Source organism: Opisthocomus hoazin, chromosome 26 (genome assembly GCF_030867145.1).
Source record: "Opisthocomus hoazin isolate bOpiHoa1 chromosome 26, bOpiHoa1.hap1, whole genome shotgun sequence".
Taxonomy (NCBI): Eukaryota; Metazoa; Chordata; class Aves; order Opisthocomiformes; family Opisthocomidae; genus Opisthocomus; species Opisthocomus hoazin.
This window is the reverse complement of record NC_134439.1, coordinates 8,608,045-8,619,145: the sequence shown is the minus strand read 5'-3', so window position 1 is coordinate 8,619,145 and position 11,101 is coordinate 8,608,045. Positions and strand designations below refer to the sequence as shown.

General features: G+C 58.4%; 1 protein-coding gene across 2 annotated transcripts in view; it reads left to right on the top strand.

Annotated features, from left to right (window-relative positions):
• The first annotated feature begins 4,185 nt into the window (after positions 1-4,185).
• Positions 4,186-11,101, top strand: part of GJC1 (gap junction protein gamma 1) — a 38,308-nt gene continuing 31,392 nt past the window's right edge. For both annotated transcript variants that reach the window (XM_075443855.1, XM_075443854.1), the window contains exon 1: positions 4,186-4,348. The gene's annotated coding sequence lies outside the window, so the exon portion shown is untranslated. The remainder of the gene's footprint in view (positions 4,349-11,101) is intronic.

Genomic DNA, 11,101 nt, shown 5'->3' with positions numbered 1-11,101 from the left:
CTCCCTCTCCTCCCCCCGGCCCCAGCTCCCGGCTCTGCCTCCGGACACGGCCCCAGCACCGCCACACCACAGAATCCCAGTACGGCAGGGGTTGGCAGGGACCTCTGGGGGTCACCCAGCCCAACCCCCTGCCCAAGCAGGGTCACCCAGAGCAGGCTGCACAGCACCGCGGCCAGGGGGGCTGGAATATCTCCAGAGAAGGAGACTCCACAGCCTCCCTGGGCAGCCTGGGCCAGGGCTCCGTCACCCTCAGAGGGAAGAAGTTCTTCCTCGGGTTCAGCTGGAGCTTCCTCTGCTCCAGTTTGTGCCCGTTGCCCCTTGTCCTGTCACTGGGCACCACTGGGAAGAGTGTGGCCCCGTCCTCCTGACCCCCTCCCTGCAGATATTTGTAAACCAGGGCTGGTTTGCACCTCCTGGGGACCTTGACCCCCCCTCTGCCCCCTGCCCCCCACCCAGAGCCCTGCCTGGCATCGCTGCGTCAGGGTCCAGCCCCGGAGCATCCCCGGGCTCGGGACGGCTCGTGGGGGCACGCAGCACCCCGGGAGCAGAGGGTGAAGCCAAGGTCACCCCCCCACACACACCTTCTCCCAGCTGCTGGTGGAAACTGGGAGGCACTGGGCTGCCGTAGGCACCGGGGATGGGAAGCAGCCGCAGGAAAGCGCGTCCCGCCGGTGTGGAAACTGGGTACCGCGGGGACGATTCGGGGCCACCGCCGGCCACCCGGGCTTGGAGATGGGTGGGGGAAGGATTTCCTGCACGACCCAGTGGGTCACGGCATCGCCCGCTGCCCGGCCCCCCCAGCTGGAGGGTGCACGGTGGGGGGCTCCAGCCCCATCGCTGCCCTCAGCCGTTCCTGCCGGCAGCTTCCCCGCGGCCTCCCCGGCACCGCGGCCTTGCCGGCAGTGCATCCCCCACGAAGCGGGGGTCAGGCCCTGCCTCGTGCCGGCAAGACGCGGCCTTGCGCCCCGGCCAGCGTGCCCACGGCCGTGCCAGGGGTGCTCTTCGCGTCCCAGTACCGCCCAGCACCAAACTGGGCTGCTGGGGCCCAGGCCAGGCATCCCCTGGAGCTGCGGCAGGATGCGTGCCCGGCGGCGTGCTCGATGCCGCGCGTCCCGTCCCGGCGCTCCGGGGCTGCGACCCCGGCTCCGGAGCCGAGCGCTCGGCCGCTCCGGCCCAGCGCGGCCGGGGGTTGTGTCCCGGGAAGGGGGCGTCCGTCCTCCCCCGGCACCGATCCCAGCGCCAGGCTCTCAGGGGCTGGGCAACGGAGCTGGAGAGCCCTGTGGGCATGGCGCCCGTACACCCGTGGGCATGGTGACAGTCACCTGTGGGCATGGCGCCCGTACACCCGTGGGCACAGCGACGCTCACCCCTGCCCTGCGGAGCCGAGGTCCCGCGGAGCCCAGCCCCGGGAGCGGGGCAGGATGCGGCCGGCCGGGCGTGGGAAGGAGCGGGTTCTCACGCCGTTGCCGGCGGCTGGAAAGCGCTGACCCGCGGGCGCACGAGCTCCCGCTGCCGAAATCCCGGCCCCGCGCCCCGGGCTGGGAATTTTCCGCGGAAACGGCTCTTCCCTGGGAACAGCCGGGCCCTGGCGCCGGGCCCTGGCCCCCGGCTGGGGTTCGTCCCCCGCCAGCACGGGGACGGGGTCTGCATCCGCGCGGGGCGGCGGGGCTCTCGCCGGGGCGGTGGGTGCTGGGGACTCAGCGCCGGCACCCGCCACGGGGCAACCCCCCCCCAGCGGGGTCACCGAGGGGCGCGGGCCTGGCCCCGGAGTCGTCCCCGTTCGTCCCCCGGCCCTGCTGACTGCACAGGTACCCGGGGGGACCAGCCCTGCTCCGGTGTCCCCGTCCTGCTCCAGTGTCCCCATCCTGCTCCCGGTGTTCCTGTCCCAGCCCTGCTCCCGGTGTCCCCATCCTGCTCCCGGTGTCCCCATCCTGCTCCTCATGTCCCTGGCTGCGGCCCTGCTCCCAGTGTCCCTGTCCCCATCACACTTCCCACGTCCCCATCCCCACTGCTCCCGGTGTCCCCGTCCTGCTCCTGCTGTCCCTGTCCCTGCCCTGCTCCCAGTGACCCATCCCGCTCCCAGTGTCCCGCTCCCAGTGCCCCCCTCCCGCCCCGGTGCCCCCCCCCGTCCCGGCGGTGCCCCGGCCCCCGGGGTCTCGAGGCTGCTGTCCCCAGCCGCGTGTCGTCGTCCCCCCCCCCCCCCCCCATTCCCAGGCCTCTCGCGGCGGCGGGGCCGGGCGGGTGGGCGGCTGGGGGGGGGGCGGGGGGCTCTGCGCATGCGCCCGGCGCCCCCCGCCCCGCGCCCCGGGGTGGGCCGGGCCCCGCCGCCACCGGGGGCTGCAGCGGCGCGGGGCGGAGGCGTGAGTGGGGGGGGGGGCGGGCGCTGCGGGGCGCCGAGCCGGGGGCGCGGGGGGGAAAGGCGGGAACCTGAGGGGAGCCGGGGGCTGCGGGGGGCTGCGGCGGGCTCCGGGCGCTCTGAGGGCAGCGAGCGGGGGAGCTGAGGAGAAAGGCGGGAACCTGAGGGGAGCCGGGGGCTGAGGGGAGGCGGGGGGTGGAGGGGGGGCGGGAGCCTGCGGGGACCGAGCCGGGCGCTGCGAGGGGAGCGGGGGCCGGGAGGAGCCGCCGGCCCGTTGCCGGGAGCCGGGTGCGTCCCCGCTGCCGCCGTCTGGGGCCCGCCGGGCCGGGCCACGCGTGGGGTCCCGCTGCGGGGGTCGGGGCCGGGCCACGCGTGGGGTCCCGCTGCGGGGGTCGGGGCAGGGCCGCCCGTTCGGACCGTGCTGTGCCCGAGCGCGGAGGTGCGAAGCCCCAGCGCTGGCTGGGTCAGAGCGAAGCGTGCCGGCAGCGCTGCCCTGGAGCCGCTCTCGCCACGGCAGCGGCACGTTTTGCCGTTCCCGTGGCGCTGAGCTCAGTTCCCAGGAACAGGTTTTTATTTTTCACTCCGAGGGACGCCGGTCGCCTCGCTGGCGAGCTGCCCTGGCGCGGGCGGCTCGGCCGTCCCGGCTCCTGGCGGCACGGCGCTCGGGGCAGGCCGGCGCAAGCCAAGAAAGCAGCAGCTCCGTGCCCTCCTTGGGCGGGTGAACGCTCATGGAGCTGCTGCGAGCCGGGGTTCGACCCGTCCGAGCTGGCCGGGGCAGCGGCCGCGCGCTCTGACGTTTCTCTGCGCTCCAGCCCAACGCAGAGCACAAGGAGCAAAAACCCGCCGCTGTGTCGGGCGATGGGGGTTCTGGCCTCTGCTGGGCCGAACTTTCACCCGTCGCCATAAAATTTCACAAGGGTGACGTTTGTACAGTGATTTTTAGTGGCTGTTTTTAGCCAGTTCTCTCGTCTGCTGGTAGGATGAAGTTCTGGCTCTTCCTGGTCATTGCGGCTTTGCTTCCCAGGGAAGTGCGGGATTTGTGCCACTGTCACGTCGGTGACAAAGAGGGGACAGTGCGAGGGGCCTGACTGGGGCGTGGGCGCGCAGTGTGGATTCTCAAGCAACAGCTGGTAACACCGGGTTCAGCTTTTTAACTAGGTGTTTAGTTAGCATTTAGAAATAAGAAGAACAAAACCCTTGTGTTTGACAGACGATTGATTGTTGCTGTTGTTATTTCCATGTGTTCTGCCCCCTGTAATTCAAGGATAATTGGTAGATAAAAAAATCTGTCCCTTTCTGTTAGAAATCTGTTCCACGGTGACGTTCAGCAAAGCAGCTGGCAGTCCAGTCACCAAACCCCACCTTTCTTCAGGCCATTCAGAAGGGGAAAGCTGCTGTTTTCTGTCAAGACTCCTGACTAGGAAAATGAAAGGTGCCCTTCTCTGTATTTTTGATTCTTTCCAAGTTTATTCCCAAGTTATGCTTATACTTTCCTGGGGAACAAGTAAGCTCCGTTCTATGAAGCAGGATGTGTAAGAATTTTTGAAAGAAAATGTCCAAACACACGGGTCGTTTGAGCCTTCGTGTGCCATTGCTTATTCTCCCCGTATGACTGCAAACAGCTGGAAGTCCTGCATTTCCAACAATCCTAAAATGAACTCCAGCGTTCCTGCAGTTCTCAAAAGGCAGGAGGGGACGATGTTTGTTTTCCCTCTCGCGTCGCGCTGGTGACTGAAGCGGATCCAGAGGGCTTGTCGGTGGGTGGGCTGAACCGTTACATATTTTCTGTGTCTGACGAATGCGCAGGCTGCTCGGCGTCCGTCCTTCTCCCCTCTCTGGTCAGCGGCAAAAGCTCCTAACGAGCAGACGATGCTGACGGTTAAAGCCGAGGTAGAGTAGTTCAGCTGCGGGGGTTTCCCGTGCGACTGTGCAGCCGGGGATCCCGTATGGCCAGGGGGTGCTGACCATGCCTGCGGCCGGGCAGGACGCGAGGTAAGGGCGTGAGGGGCTCGGAGCAGAGCTCAGGTGGGCTGGGGTTGGTGGTGTGCCGAGAGTGGGCTGTGTCTCTGGGTGGGTTGGGCTGAGCAGGGGTGTCTACCCTGGGAACGTTTCTGTGGCTGCTCGTAAGAAAACGATCCCTTTGCAGCGTGTTTCTCGAGAAATGGTAAATTGACTGACATTTCTGCCTTGAAATGGCAAAGGATGGGGCAGAACAGACTGAGGAACGTAGGTTAGTACGCTTGGACACATACATGTGAAGGTTTGTGCTTCAGATCGTGTGAAACTTGGTTTACAGGAGTGTCTCCGTTTTTCCACCCGTGTCGAAAACGCGTTCGGCTGCTGTGGCTACTTGGGTTCAGCACCCAGCGTCTCGCACCCTGCAGAGGCTTTTGAAACTGGCTTGGGCAAGTTTCAGCTCAGCTGGCACTGTGAAAAGTTGCTCAAACCGTCTCAACGACTGGCTGTACCCTTATCAGCGTGACTGCCTTTAGTAGCCTTAACACTAGAATTGTGAGTCAGTGTTCTCACCGATGCAGCGGGCTGTTGAATTATTGCTGATAGACAGCATCTTCATTTAAAAACCTAAGTGTTTTTCTGAATTGATGCAACAACGTTAAGTTTTTGTTTTTTCTAAAGCAACTCACAGGTCTGAATTCACGATTAGAAATGAGGAATTGTCATGAAATACCTGTTTCCTAGGTGGATTCTGCTGATACCCGTGCTTAGCTCTTCATTAGTGATTGTTTTTGCCTGTCACTTCAAAGCAAGCACCCAGATCATCACAGATAACTTGCAAGTGATGCAAATGTCTGTAAATAACTGAAAAATCAGGGTCACAGACTGGGCACGCAGCGGCTCGCTTGGAGTGAGTTAGAGAAGAGCCCGAAAAAAGGGCTGGAAAAGGAGCTGACAGTGAGGACTTCCAGCAGTCCCGTCCGTCTCTTAACGAAGGACACGTTAAAAGAAAACTTGATAGCAGTTTATGAGTGCGTTTGTGAGGACCAGGGTGTTGCAAGGCAGTGATCAGATGCTAGGCAAGTTTAGACCAATTTTAAGAATTTAGGAAAGATTTTCACACGTACTGTACAGTTTTAATTGTAGACACAGTTTTGCTAAAGAATCTTCTGTGGTTCAGAAGGGAATTGGGTTGGGAATTGGGTTGCATAGGTGAAGCTTTGTCTTACTAAAAGGCCTTTTCTGGCTTTATGTGATTTTACAGCTGACAAGGGCGAGTTCAAGAGGAAAATTCTTATAAATGGTGAAATCTAATCGCTGATGGAGAGTTTGCGATGAATTTTAACACACAGACTTGCTGACTTGGTAATTTACTTATTGCCAGCAACTTGTGTGGGTCCAAGAAAAACCCCGGACTCTCCTAAAACATCACTTTTTGCCAAGCAAAGGAGGAGGTGCAGTGTGCTTGTGGTGCCTGCCCTTGTAGGTGGCTGTGCCGTGAGGACAAAAAGGATGTAGAAACGCGCTGCCAGGAGTGGTTTCATCCTGGAAGCGCCTGCCTTGGGTACGCTGTGGCCTGGGTTCCAGGGCCTCCCGTGCCTCGGGTGCTGCTGCTGGGGGAGCGGGAGCTGGCAGGCGTTCGCAGAGCGGCTGACGCCGCTGTTTTGAGGAAGCCGCAGTGCTGGAGCGTGAGGATTCGTCACAGCGCAGTGAGCTTTCAGCCGGGAGCTGCCCCAGCCCATCGGGGCGCGTGCGGGCTGGGAGCCGGGGAGCCCGGGCGGACTGGGCTCGTCAGGTTGAGTTTCGGTGGTTTGCTGCCGTTCCCCTTGCAGTCGTTTGTACCTGCGTGGCTGGGGAAAAGGTGTGAAACCAGGCAGTGGCCTCACTGTTAGCATCGCGCTGGGAAGGGGGAGGCAATTTTGTGGCTCTTCCCTAAAGCCGCTTTAGATTGTCATCGTCTCTGTTTTTCAAACGTTGTCAGCGCAGAGTGAATTGTGGCAGGTCCCTCTTTTGTGCCGCAAAACTCCGGCGGGGTTCTCTGAGCAGCAGCACAGCCCCGGACACTGGTAACGATGGTTAAACGGAGCAAAATGCTCGGCGGATAATGGACCCCTTTGTTGTCTGGCTGCTCGAGAGGATGGGCGCTGCTCTCTCATTAGGTGATCCTCTTCCACCCCGCTTCCAGCCTTTGTTTTCTGTGCTGCCACTCAGCAGAGCGCTTTACGGAGTTTGTGCTCCAGATATATTTAGTTTTAATCCGGTTAATAGGAAGTAAGTTATCCCTGTGGGAAGAAAGTTCCATTAATTTTCCCTGCGTTTTATGCTTGCTCTACTGTCACACTGCTGACCTTCCTAGCATCCCACTGGGCACGCGGGGAAGACTCCCTGGATTACAGATGCGCCTCCGAGCCCCGCTCCCCGGACCCCAGGCCGGTCAGCCCCTGAGGGTGGTGGCACTGCCGCCCACGTGCGGGGACACCTCCTGTTGGCCGTGCCCTGTGTGTGGACATTGCGTTCCAGAACCCCGCGTCGCCGTCGGCCTTTCCCGCTGGTCTTTGCGCTTCCTGCGAGCAGCGGGAGTGGAATTCCACTGACCCGTACTCGTGCCGCGTAACAGCGTGCTACGCTTTCTTTCGACTCATGTTGTGGTTAATAAAGGTCAAATTCTTGCTCTGTTCAGTATTGCTCGACATCTAAATTCTGCCTCTGAAAAAACCCCCATACTTTAAATGTCTAAATTGGCCATTCTTTGTTACAGTTCTGATAGGCTGTTTGCTTTCTGTTAAAAGCCACAAAAATGAATTTATCTGTGCTCGGAGAGGAAGGAGGCAACGTTAGATTTCTGACCTCCTCATACCATAACTATGAACCGTTATCGCTATTTGGGTAGCAATGCGTGATTCTGCTCCCTGTGAACTGCCTGGAAGATCTGGTGTGGAGTTTCAAACGCTTGGCTTTCTGTTGTGCAAAATGACAATTCGAGGTGGAAGGTCTGGGCTGTGCTGTGGGCTAAACTGACATGTGTACGGCAGGGCAGTTGCGACGTTACTGGGTATTTTCTGATGAAGGAAATCCTGAAAACAGTGAATTTTATACCAAAAAGAAACCCCTTTTCCTTCTGCAAACGTAGATGACTTGGTTCCATACCTCAATATTGGCTAATAATTCCTTAATGATTACATTTCAGAGAAGAACCCAGGGCTTTAAGTAATAACAGAAGTTACAAGGTTTTCTGGCTCTATAAATAAAAAGCTATATTTGGGAAGAAATGAATAGTGTATTTATGGACAAAACTGTATTAAGGGAAATGTGATGGAAAAATTGAGTCAGATGAGCTGATGTGTGAGGCATTTCCCTGTGGAGTCATTGGGCTGAAAAATGTTTTATATGCCTAAATTTGAACAGATGCTTCAGCGCACACACACACACACACTCGTACAATCCCCCCTCGTTTCATGTTAGCAGTTCTGTGCATGCCACTGGGATTAATTCCCAAACCAGCCTGGGTTAGTCTCTTTTCCGGGGGCTGTGGCTGTTTCCAGATCATCCAGGTACCTCAGCCCATGCCCAAGTGTACGTATGCAAGCAGCCCGGTTACTGGCGGGATTTCTTTCCAGCGTTACATTAAGCCTGTGCTTAATTGACTCACTGACCTGGGGTTTACATTGGTGCACAGGAGTGAGGGATTTCTCCCTGTTACCTTGCTTAGATGAACATCGGTGGAGTCAGCCAGCTCTTTTGCCTAAATAAGGACATGATACCAGCTTTCGGCTCTTACGGATATTAGTTCCACCTTTTTAGTTACCAATTTGTCAGAGGCCCAGTGTGAGTCTGTGTGCCTGACCTCGTTTAAGAAGCTGTTGAAGTAGGAAGAGAAGATAGGCATGGGGCTGGCCGGCGGACTGTGCCTGCTGTCCGTCGTGGGAATGCCGCGGGCAGTGCTGCTGCAGAGGTGGCCGGCAATTGTGTTTTATTGCCTTGTTTTGAGCACCCATTGCCGCGTTCCGCCCAGCCGTTGATCCGCTTTCCCAGCGTTGTGGTACTTGTACGTAGCTGTACACAACGCTTCCTCTCTTCTGAGAATCCCCAAAGCCCTCCCAAAAAGTGCGGGGCGCTGGAGCCGGCTGCTTCCGCTCTGCTTTTCGGAGCCGGTGAGGGGGTGTGGGGTCCCGGCCTGGCTCTGGCTGCGGGTGCCGCGGGCACGCACGGCCTGCAGGATGATGCTCGCAGCTCGGGGCGTCCCGGCTCCTGCTCCTCGTGCGGAAAATGGTGGAGAGCCTGGCAGGGTGGTTGTGTTTCGTGCGTTGGATGGTCTCCGTGCTGCCTTGCGGGTGAGTTTCTGACTCCTCGTTAACTCCTGGAATTCTTGCTCTGTTACAGATTCGGGACACAGCTGGCAAGCGGTGCCGCTTCATCCGAGGGCCGGAGGTTAGGGAAGCACTGGAGGCAGGCGAGGAGCTGGCTGATAGATTGTGCCCGTGGGGCTCGCCCCGCTGTTAGTACGTTTTTAAATGGCGTAGAAATAAAAGAAGTAAGGTTCTTAACGGGTGTGACTTGCAGGTGTGCCGTCTTGTGTGCAGCACCTCCTCCTGAACAGCTAAAAACTGATTTTCACAGTAAACGTTTTCAGGTAGTTGAGAAATGGCTAAATTTTAATTACAGCAGACATTCATTCACAAGAGTTACTTAGCTGGCGTTCAAATCCAGAGTTAAACTGTTTTTAAAAGGACAAGAATTTTCATAGTGGAAACTGTGATTCCTGGGATATTAAAAAAATACAATAAAATTGACGTGCTTGGGAGGAAGCACACAGTGATTTTCCATATGGCCATGTGGAAATGATCTTCTTTATTCCCTGGTTCACGTAAAGTCTTCGCTCCTTCTGGACTGTTTACTGGAGACGTCCACCTCTGTGGGACTGCCCGGCTTGATTTGTATTCCTCAGCCTGCCCGTGCTCGCTCTGCAGTCTGCGGCGAAGCCTTATCGATCTGGGTGGCTGCAAAATCCGATGCCCTGGAGGGTCGTGCTGGAGACGTATCGACAGAAATAAATCGTTGCTGCCCTTCAAGTGCGCCAGTTGCGTGAGATTTGTCTGACAAGTAAATACTGCCCACCAGTCGGCTGTGACTTCTCAACAATTAACAACCTGAGGTACCATTTTTTTTTCCCCTTTTGGCTTCCCCAGCGCCTCTCCTTTAGCTGATGTGTGAGCGCTCTTCCCAAGCCCCCTGGGGAGACGCTCGCCCCTGGCTCCTGCAGAACAGCCGCGCGGGATCGGGCTGAGCGTCCGCCTGCTCCGGAGCCCTGATCCTGACACCGTCCCCAGCGGAGGCTGCAGCACAAGCATGGGAAAAGCATGTTTGAAACCCCTCTCAGCATTCTGACTGCTTTCTGCCTGGAGGTTTACCCCTGGTGTGAAGCACTGTCTCTCTTTTTTCAGTTTTTAAGGGGCTTTCCTCCTCCAGGCTACCCCAGGTTTTACAGCTCCCTGCCCTCTTTCCCCCCTCAGCCGTCTCGGGTTGCCACTGTTCCCACACCAGCCAGTCCGTGCCTCTGCTGCTGCTGTTCTCCGTTTCTGTGACGGGGATGGCGACAGTGCCCAGAGCCGTGTGCCGTGGCCGGGATGCAGGTGAACCACGCATGCTCACGGTGACACAGCAGCGACCGCTGCTCGTGCAGTTGTCCTGCTCCAACACTGGTAAAACGCTCTTGGCCTTCCGGACCATGCTGAGCCGCGCCGAAACTCGTGTGGAGCAGCTGGACAGCCCCAAGATCTCCTGCTTGCTGAGGCCATTTCAGGGCACTACTTTTTTTATTGTGAAATTGAGATTTATTCTGTTTATTCAATGTATGCATCACTTTATCTGTGTGGAATTTCATCTGCCATTTTATTACCAGGTTACTTAGAGTCATAAGGTCCTTCTGCTGTTCTTCGTGGCTGCGTATCTTCCTTGCCTTGAATATTGCCAGCAGGGATGGTCCCTTCTCCGGAGTGGCCTTTTGGTGTCCCTGCAAGAAGCCTTTGATGAGGAAGACTCGCAGATCTTAGAAATGCAGGCAGTCTGGAGCCTTTTGTGAGGCTGGAATCCCCTTGGCAGAAGCCAAACTGACTTTTCCCCCCGTCTGTCGCGTTGGTACAGATACGTCAATTGTCGACTGATCCTGGTCTGTGTAATACTGTCTCAGTAGTCCCGTATGGATGCTGGCTTTGGAGGCCTGCAGTTTGCCGGCGTTTTCTTCGCAGCCGTGTCTCACAGGGTTGGCAGGACGCTTGCCTGCACGTACCAAGGCGACTTTAAGAAAGGCCGTAACCCAGTCGGCTGTTCCAGCTCTGAGCTCCGTTAGCGTCTGTGGTGAATGCCACCCGCTCCTCCCCACCCGTTACTCTTCCTTTTGGCTCTCTCTTCTGCAGCCTTCTCTCCAGTCCCTTCGGCCGAGGCAGCTTCCCAGCGAGTCCCTGGAGGGAAGGGGCTGGCTCGGAGGCTGGCTCTCTCTCGTTCTGTGAGCAGGCGTGTAAAGAAGTCACGAAATTTTCCCTGTGCGATGGTGTCATCTCTTCTAGTAGCGTTAAGAAATGAACCTGTTCCTGGCGGCAGCTTGCTGCAGGGGGGCTCCCTCGAGATGCGGAGGGGTCTCTCTCTGAAGCGGTAGCGGAGTGGTGGGGAGGCGCTGGTTTGGTCACAGGATGGATGGCGGTGAGGTGGGCACAGGGCGAGGGACGGGCTGCTCCTGCTCTGCCCCGCTCTGCTGAGACCCCCCCAGGAGTCCTGCGTCCAGCTCTGGGGTCC